The following is a 9,449-nucleotide window of genomic DNA, read 5'->3' as shown; positions in this document are numbered from 1 at the left end:
AAAACATATGTGTTAAAAATTATTTTCATTTGACTTTATTCATTTTCTTAGACAATCTAGAACCCTATCCCTATAAGCTAAGCAAGAATTGGATGAAGTATTAAAATTATATATAAATGTATTCATACAACATACAATTTGTTAATATTTTTCGAATGTTGATATTATATTTATTTAGTAGTATATAAATTTGTTTATTAGGAATCAATTATTCGAGGAAATTTCATCATTTTAGTTAAAATTACCTAATTGTTAGTATAGCCTCTCTTTTATAAAGCTCACTACCCACTTGCATGAAGTTTTCTAAAAGTGTCATCAATATCAATATTTAAATATTAAAAATAAAAGTAAATTAAATAATATTTTAGAGTTCAATACAAATTAAAATTTGTAAATAAAATTTTATGTATTGAAAAATAGTGAAAAATATCATTATTATTTGTGATTTTTTACATTTTTACTAATGTAATGTGTCACTTTAACATAATCTATACATAATCTCTTCCTCAATAATGATGATGAAGTTAGAAAGTTTAAAGAATAAAAAATTCATAGTTTTAAATAACACACCTAACATAAAATCTAAATAGATTCAAAGTCTATGATTTGTAAATACATCATTATTTTATTTTAACCTAACATCTTCACAAGAAAACTTAATTTATATTTGCTAATGTAAAAAAAATTCATTATGTTATCTAACACAACTTATCAAGATAGTTCATATGAACAATTACTACTTCTTTCTTTGACATTAAAATTTTAGAAAATTAATATTATAAGCAATTTAGAATAGTAACATTACATTCATGCAAAAAATTAAAAATTAGTTTAAGTTGTAAAAATTTGTATTAAAAAATATTACTTTAAAACTAAAATTATATTAAATATTATTATTACATTTAATTTATATATTTTATTATAATATTAATTTTTAATATATTTTTTGATCGGTAAATGGCCATGGCCATGATTAATTTTTATTAAATTAAATTAAAAGTACAAGTTGTCCACTGTATTGACGGGCACTGGTAGGAAAGAACGGGGAAAGAAAACCTCCAGTCTTGCCCAGGACCGAAGTCCTATGTTATACATAAGTAAAAGAGGCATACCCCAATTTATTACATCATTTAAAAGTCAAAAGATAATATTTGTATCTTTCATGAAAGGCTCGAAGGTACAAGGAAGAATGGTAACCAAATCTTTGTAAACATGTCACCACAATCAACAAAGAGTTAAGGGTTAGTAGATAAAGAAATCCATCAAAACCTTAACACGAGACTAGGAGGGCCCATTCCATAAAGATATTTTAATGAATTAAATAATTAAAAAATTGATGAATTTAATTGTAATGAGAATTCAATTTTTAAAAATAAATTGTTATCTAAAAGATAGTGAAAAAATATGATTAATTAAAATATTAAATAATTAGGTTTAAGAATCGTTACTACTTACCATGATTAATGCATAATGTTTTTATTAAAATGAAGAGTGTCAAAAGTGAAGAACTATGCGGATTAAAATTGATTACAGGGGGAGCAAACCAAGACAGAACCTATGATAAAGGAAAACAAAACAAACGGAAAAATGTAGGAAAGATAAAATTGCCATGGCGGAAGGAGGACCAATCTGTATATGCGTTTCTTGTTCACTATTTTAAGTGAGTGCGCAAAAATTGAAACCTAAATTATGCAAAATTGGGAGAAATAATTAATTGGAATTAGCCCTAATTGAAATGTTTTCAGCTTAACAAGTAAAGTCGAATGATAACAAAATCCAGAGACTACAATCGAAACCAAAAGTTGAGGCTAAATTATAACTATAGAACATTTATCTTTATTATATGGATCAATATATACAGTATCAAAATGCCACTGATAATGTAGAAAGGGACATCATATTAAAGTATGTCCTACCTGCTACTATTTAACTGAAAATGTAGGCGATAAAGCTATCTACAATAGGAACCCATGCTTATAATAAAGCGCAAGAACCAAAATTTTGGGTTGAAGTATCATACAAAATGACCCAAATTACATATATTTATCATGTTCTCTTAAAAACCATAATAATTTCCCTAGCTTCATGTAGAGTGGAGGCCTTTGAGCCTAGGGGGAACTCGTATGTCGATCTTCCCCTACTAGTTTTGTCATAGTTAGGCAAACAAAATTCCACATCCTCTAGGTTGGAAAAGTCTACATCCGGATGAATGTAGGCATCATATACCCTCAGATAGTTGGTGAGCTAGTCCTTGCCTGGGTCTTCAACAAGTCCCCTCCACCTTAATAGGAAGTTGATGCTCGACTCCATTCTCGGCCATTCACTGAAGAACTTGACATTATCCCTAATTACCAAGCATGGACACCTCAGGCTCCTACCAATTTCTAGACTACTTACTTCAAACTCCATGTAAACCTCAAGGAGAGGGATTTGGAGCCTAGCATCTATGTTGGCGACTGCAATTCTAGCCCAACTAGCCAACAGGGATTGAAAATATTATGGGTTAGCCTGATAATATCCCATTTTTCCACTCCAGCCCTAGCTAAGAAACCTACCCAAAGCCCTACAATATCATTGTTAGTCCTCCATTAGTATTCATAACTAAATGTCCCCTCTCCTAATACTTGACTAACTGCAACTCGACTCATATCATCTATTGGCCGAAGGAGCCAATTCCATCTCTCTTGTTTTATCAGCCCACAGAAAGCCATAGTGCGATTTTTGAAGGCATGAAAAAGACTGATATTGGAATCCATAAAACCTAAACCATACCTCTACCTATTGCTCAAATAAACCAATCGTTGGCTGAGTTAAAATGAAAATGCGTCCCGAATTTCACTAATAAATAGGAAAGGGAGAAAGATCTAGATGCAAAATAATGATGATGATGTTCAAATGATTATTAAGGTTCCGCTCAAATTCATCATGGAAAGTTAAATCACTTAAAAGTTAGATTTCTTCAATATTGGGTACTCTACCCAATTCGTATGAAATCAATTCACATGCAGGAATATAAATTAATTATGATTGTTTCAAACAGAATAAAGGATCAAAGATATGATTAAATGATAAGGTGTTATAACCATCAATTTCCAAATTGGCTAATTTATCGGCCTCCTTATTGCCTTCTCTATAAATATGTGAGAATCTAACTTCTTCGAATGCAAAAGGTGATTTGATGATATCTTCTAACTTGGAGTTTAAAACCCAGTTTGGGGTTACTCCCTTCCTGAGACCATTAATAATAATTTGTGAGTCCCCTTCAATCATAAGTTTTTTAATTTTGAGTTTAATGCAAAGATTAATTCCTTCTTCAACTGCCTCAAGTTTTGCAATATTATTCGACACCATGTCTAGAGGTTTGGATCTTTCTGCTAACCAATTACCTAATTCATCCCTTATGATACATCCAATTCCAACTTTACCTAGATTCCCTCTTGATGCCCCATCAAAATTTAGCTTCTTGCATCCCGGCGGTGGGGGTTCCCATTTACAGGTTTGTCCGGTTAGATTATTCTTCTTCTTATAATAGAGGGGAGGGTTGATTAACAGTGGCCATCATTTTTTGATTTTTGCATCCCATTTAGAGAAGGATCCTTCTTCTCTTGGTCTCTTCCTGAGATCACTATTCATCACTTCCGAAATCGCGACTTCTATTTTTGCATAAAGAGCTTGCTTAGCTAGACTTTGGTTTTGAAAAATTTGGCGATTTCATTCTTTCCAAATTTTCCATAAAGAAATGGTTGGTGAGATATTCCAAATTTTACCATAGATTCTCTTAGAGGCATCTTTAGGCCAGCCTAATAAGTGATTTATCCAATTGCTAGCTAACGGGGAGGTCCGGTTCAATTTACTTTGAAGCCACCTCCAATAGTCTTGAGAAAATTTACATGCATATAAGAGGTGTTTTGCATTTTCTTATACTTCTTTGCATAAAATACATCTTGAGGGCCCTTCAAATCCCATTTTCCTAATTCTATCTGTTGTTAATATTCTTTTTTGCATGGTTGCCTAGAGGAACATTCCTACTTTTGGAAGACCTGCTAGATCCCAACATAAATTCATGGGGAGGGTGTTAGCTTCCCATTTTTGTGAATTTGTAATCATTCTATATCCTTCCTTAATTTTATAAATCCCATCTTTTGATGCTACCCAAATTAGCTTGTCCTTCCTATCTTTAATTGTAATAATTCGGTTCTTTAGAATGTTTTCTAGTTTCTCCTTATCTGACTGGTTAATTCCACATTCAGGTAACAATTTCCATTTCCATTTTTTCCCCATGTCTAAATCAGATTCCTCTATGTAATCTTTCACCTTTGTCCCTTGTAAGGTTTTAAGGAGAGAAATTGCTTCTAATGATAAGTCTGAACTAATCAGAGGGGGATATCCGTTCCATGAATCTTCCCAGAACAAAGCTTCATCTCCTTTCCTTATGTCCCATGTAAGGTACCTTGAGATCAAATCTCTACTATTAAAAAGGAAATTCCAACTTGCAGAACCTTTGGGGGGGGGGGGGGGGGGGGGGGGGGGTTTAATTCTGAATAATGAAGTTTTGTCTAAAGGGTTAAGATATTTATTGAATAGGATTTTAGCCCATTTCCTTTCTCTTTCTTGATATAATCTCCATACTTGTTTAGCCCTTAGGGCTTCGTTCTATCATTCTAGATTTTTGATTCCTAATCCACCAAATTCTTTTGGTTTGCAGATTTTACTCCAACTAATTAAGGTTGCTTTTTTCTTATCCTCCAGTCCATTCCAAAATAAATTGCAAAGTTTGTTTTCTAGTTTAGAGTTAATATTTTTGGGGAGATGGGAGAAGGAAAGTTGATAAATAGGGATGGCCGATAAGACAACTTTAATCTTAGTCGTTCTTCCCTCCTTTGTTAACCATCTTCATTTCCATGATTCTATTTGGTTGTCGATTTTCCTGAGAATATGTTCCCAACTTGGATTGGTGTGATTACTTTTGTCAAGATATATCCCTAGGTATTTGAATGGTAACTTGCTTTTTTTGAATCCCAGTTTATTACTAATTTGATCTTCAACTTCCTCGGCAGTATTTAGAAAGAAGATTTTTTATTTTTTGGCATTAATCATTTGCCCTGATGCTTTTGTGTATGTATCTAGGATATGTTGCATGTGATCTACCTCTTTAAGAGTACTGATTCCAACAAGAATAGTGTCATCACCAAATTGTTGGTGGGTGGTGTTTTCTACTCCATTCATAACTCTCACCCCTTTAATTTTACCCTCAACTTGTGCTTCTTAATTGCCCTACCAAATGCCTCTACCATTATGATGAACAGAAACGGGGAAATTGGGTCTCCTTGTCTGATACCCCTAGATATGTTAAAGAAACCTTCTGGGGTGCTATTGATGAGGATCAAAATTTTGGGAGTAGAGATACATTGAAAAATAATGTTGACCCATTGCTTAGAGAAGCCAAAGGTCTCTAAGGTTTTATAGAGAAATCTCCAATCTACCTTGTTGTATGCTTTTTGAATGTCTAGTTTAAGTAACATACAGGCTTCCTTATTTTTAATTGCCGAGTGAATAGTTTCTTGTATGATGGAGATGCCATCTAAAATAGATCTGCTAGGGACAAAGCCGATTTGTTCTTCCAAGATGAGTTTTGGGAGGAATCTTTTGAGATGATTAGCTAACATTTTTGAGAAAACCTTATAAATAGTATTACATAATGCAATCAACCTATAGTCCCCTGGCACTATACTTTCACTTTTTTTGGGGATAAGAGTTAGAAAAGTGTGATTGATTTTCGTTAATATAGAACCTCCATTACGTGTGGCTTCTAAGGCTTTCCACAACTCTTCTCCTAGAATATCCCAACATTGTTGGAAGAAGAAAGCTTGAAAGCCGTCTGAACCCAGAGATTTATCCGAGTTCATACTAAAGAGTGCTGTTTTAACCTCTTGAAGAGTAAAGGGTTGAGTAAGGAATTTATTATCATCTTTTGAAATCAGCTTTGGGATGTGTTTTAACATCTCTTCTTGGGCTATTCTATTGGATGAGTCATAATTATTAAGCGTATTGCTGAACTATTTGGTGAAAATATCAGCTATTTCTACTGGGTTTTCAGTTTGCTCCCCCTTTGAATTCTTAATTTTTGAAATGTTAATATAATTTCTATTATAAAGAGTACTATTATGAAGAAAATTGGTATTGCGGTCCCCTTCTAGGAGCCATTTTTCTCTGGATTTTTGTCTCCAGAATATTTCTTCTTTAGCTAGAATTCCTTCATGTTTTAGTAGGTATTCTTTTTCTAAATGAAAGGATTCATTATTCATTCCTTTTGTGATGATTTCTTTATTTAATTTACTTATTTTTTCTTCAATTTCTAGTTTTTTTTATTTTTAAAAATTTTAAAGTGTAGATTATTCCATTTTAAGATCTTTTCTTTAACACTTTTCAATTTTGAGACAAGGCAAAACATTTTAGAACCTTCGAACTGTTCCTCCTGCCACCATTTTCTGACATTATCCATAAATGTTTAATCCTAAAACCACATTTTCTTGCATTTGAAGGGATTCCTACTTGGTTTGATCTACTCTTTGATTTCTAGTCTTACTGGGAAGTGGTCAAATCCAGCCATAGGGAGAATTTCCGCATTAACCAACTTGTCCAAACTGAGTTCTCCGTTTAGGAGAAATCTGTCCAATCGCTCTGCTATATAAAAGAATCTTTCATTCTGTTATTCCAAGTATAGATATCGTTCTTTTTTTGATATCCATAAGAGAGTCTTTCTGAATCCATTTTTAAAAATCTTCCATAGTTTTGCATGCTTGATTACTCCCTCCCTATTTTTCTTCCTTACTTAAAACCGCATTAAAATCTCCTCCTATAATGATTGTTTCTTGGGGCATTGAATTGATGAATGCACTAATTTCTTCCTAGATTGCTAGCTTATCTGCTGGTGGTGAAGGCCCATAAACATTTACAATGACTATTTGGAGGTTTGATTTTGTGCTGATGATTCTTACTCCCATCCAATTTGTTTGGGAGGAGAGTAATTCTGTACTAATTTGCCGAGGGTTCCATATGATTCCCTGTCCTCCTGATGCTCCTTATGAATGCTGGAGTTCGAATTTCCATTTTCCCAATTTCTGACTCAACTTTATTCCTTCTTTATTAAGTTTAGTTTGTTGTAATAATGTAAGATCATAATCAAATAAGGTGAGGTTACGCTTTAGCAAGCATTTTTTGCTAGGGGCATTAAGACCCCTAGCATTCCAAGTTGTTATTTTCATTGCTCCTTGGGAAGGAACTTCCCCTTCCCATTGTGTAGTATATCAAGAATCTTAGTTTGATCCTTGATCTGTCTAGCGGCCTCTCTGTGTTCTTTTAGTGATTTCCTTCCCCTTTTCTACTTTGATTTTCCACATATTGGAGTCTTCATTCCTTCCTAATTCACTGCTATACCTATTCTTTCAAGATTTTTCTCTTTTATTGCCTTTTCTGCAATAGCCGAATCCTCACCTTCCTGGTTTTCTTCTAAGATGATTTCTTTGATCAATAATTTGTGGATCTGTTGATCCTTGTCATTAATGGTCTGGATAGGCCTTGAATCTTCGACCTCTTTGTTTCTATTTTCTTTGATAGGACTGCTCATTGTCATATCCCACCATATTTCATCTATATTAGAGGAGTAAGGTGGCTCTCTTAGAGCATAATCAATATTTTTTGAATCTAATGCAAACATATCCTGTCCATTACTAGGGGTTTGCCAAAATTTGTAGCTTTTCTTTTTCCCTTTTTTCCTGATTGTTATGTTGCTCCACTGAGCGGAGTCTGTTGATGGGATGATCACTTTTTGCTCTAGGTTTTCCTTTTGAGAGACTTCTTCTTGTAAGACTTATGTGCTTTGCTCATCTATCATTTCTGTTCTTTGATCCTCTTGCCTGATGAGATCCGTTTCTTTCTCATGCCTCTGATCCTCTATTTGAATATTGCAATTTCCTGAAGTCTCCCCTGTTTCTGTGATTTTAATTCTCTTCCCTTTATGTTCCCTATGTATTTCTTCCACTAATAGACTTTGATCTACTAGGTCATTTTGAATCAGGAGGGCTTCATGTAGAAGCTTATTTAATTTAATAATGTTCAAGTCCATTTCCTCAATGGCCTCCTTTTCCAACTGACAGTCCATACAATTTTTGAATTTATTTAATGAGTGTTGATAGCTGATGTTATCCTTCCAATCAGATTCCGTCGTTCTCTCTGTAACCTTCCCGATGTCCATTGATTCTTCCTTGCTTTCTAGTATACTTTTCTCAGTTATATTTGCTACTTTTTCTTTAATTGGGCTTTCTTTGGAGCTTTTTGTCTTTATGATTGCCTCTTCCTTACTATTTTTTTGCTTGTCCTCTTTTTTAAGATTATGTGATCTTTGATGTTATTTTTTATATATGATTTTGATAGGTTTGGATCTATAATTTTGTTAATGTCTCCTACGTATTCTTTGACAGTTAGATTATAAATAGATCTAATTGTAATGATCTTTCTGCTGACAGGATGGTTTTGATTTGTTTGAACCAAAACCCTAATTTTATTAGTTCTGCTTAGATTATCTTCAAAACCTATTATTGTTCCTAAAGAATTACCACTTTTTTTAATGGTCATTTTTTCCATTAGTTCTGATGGAATCTCTATGCTCTCCATCCATTTTATAGTTTCTATATTTTTAATATGATTTTTATTGAAGTTTGGTTGCTAAGCTAGAAATTTAAAATGATGGCCCTTGTAGAAAACATAATCTGATTTCAGAATTTCCTCTTTATCCTGTGCATTTCGGCATTTAATAAACCAAAATTTTTCAGCAAACGAGTTGAGGCTACTTACCTTGTCGCCCCATATCTTTGAGATAATGTGCATCGGCCTGGATCTCTTCCTTGACGGATCATTCCAATACATATAGATACCCTTATCTTCATAGTCCTTCCATTTCCCTTCACTATGAGGGTTGCTGATGATAATTTCTTCACCTTTTTTGTTTTTCTCAATGAAACTTGGCTTTGAATGTCTTTCCACTTTTTGCTTATTGGTAGTTTGATCGATCTTTCGATGTAGCGGGACGTAGACTGCTTTCTCGTTGAATGGGGTTCTAATCTGCGGGTTGTACTCGTAATTCTGCTTCAGAGGAGCCAAAGGGCTTTTGGGTTTATATATGTTTTCCTGAGCCCTCCCTAAAGGGATAGAATTGGCCTCGAAAATTATTTGTGGCTTTTAGGGCATCTTCATATGAGAAATTTCTTTCAATTTGGGGTTAGGGTTAAGCTTAGGTTCCGACACATATTTAGTTTTGCTGTAAAAGGCTTTTTGTTTTTGAATTTTTTCTTCCATTCCATTTTGACTATGCCAGAATTGTGATTGCTTTCTCCTTTTGCACACAGTTTGCCATCCATCTTCTTTTTTGTGGATCTGGTTGTCATGAAGTT

Source organism: Cupressus sempervirens, chromosome 10 (assembly GCF_028749045.1).
Source record: "Cupressus sempervirens isolate cs-2001-9-10 chromosome 10, ASM2874904v1, whole genome shotgun sequence".
NCBI classification, from domain to species: domain Eukaryota; kingdom Viridiplantae; phylum Streptophyta; class Pinopsida; order Cupressales; family Cupressaceae; genus Cupressus; species Cupressus sempervirens.
Note: the sequence above shows the minus strand (reverse complement) of the source record.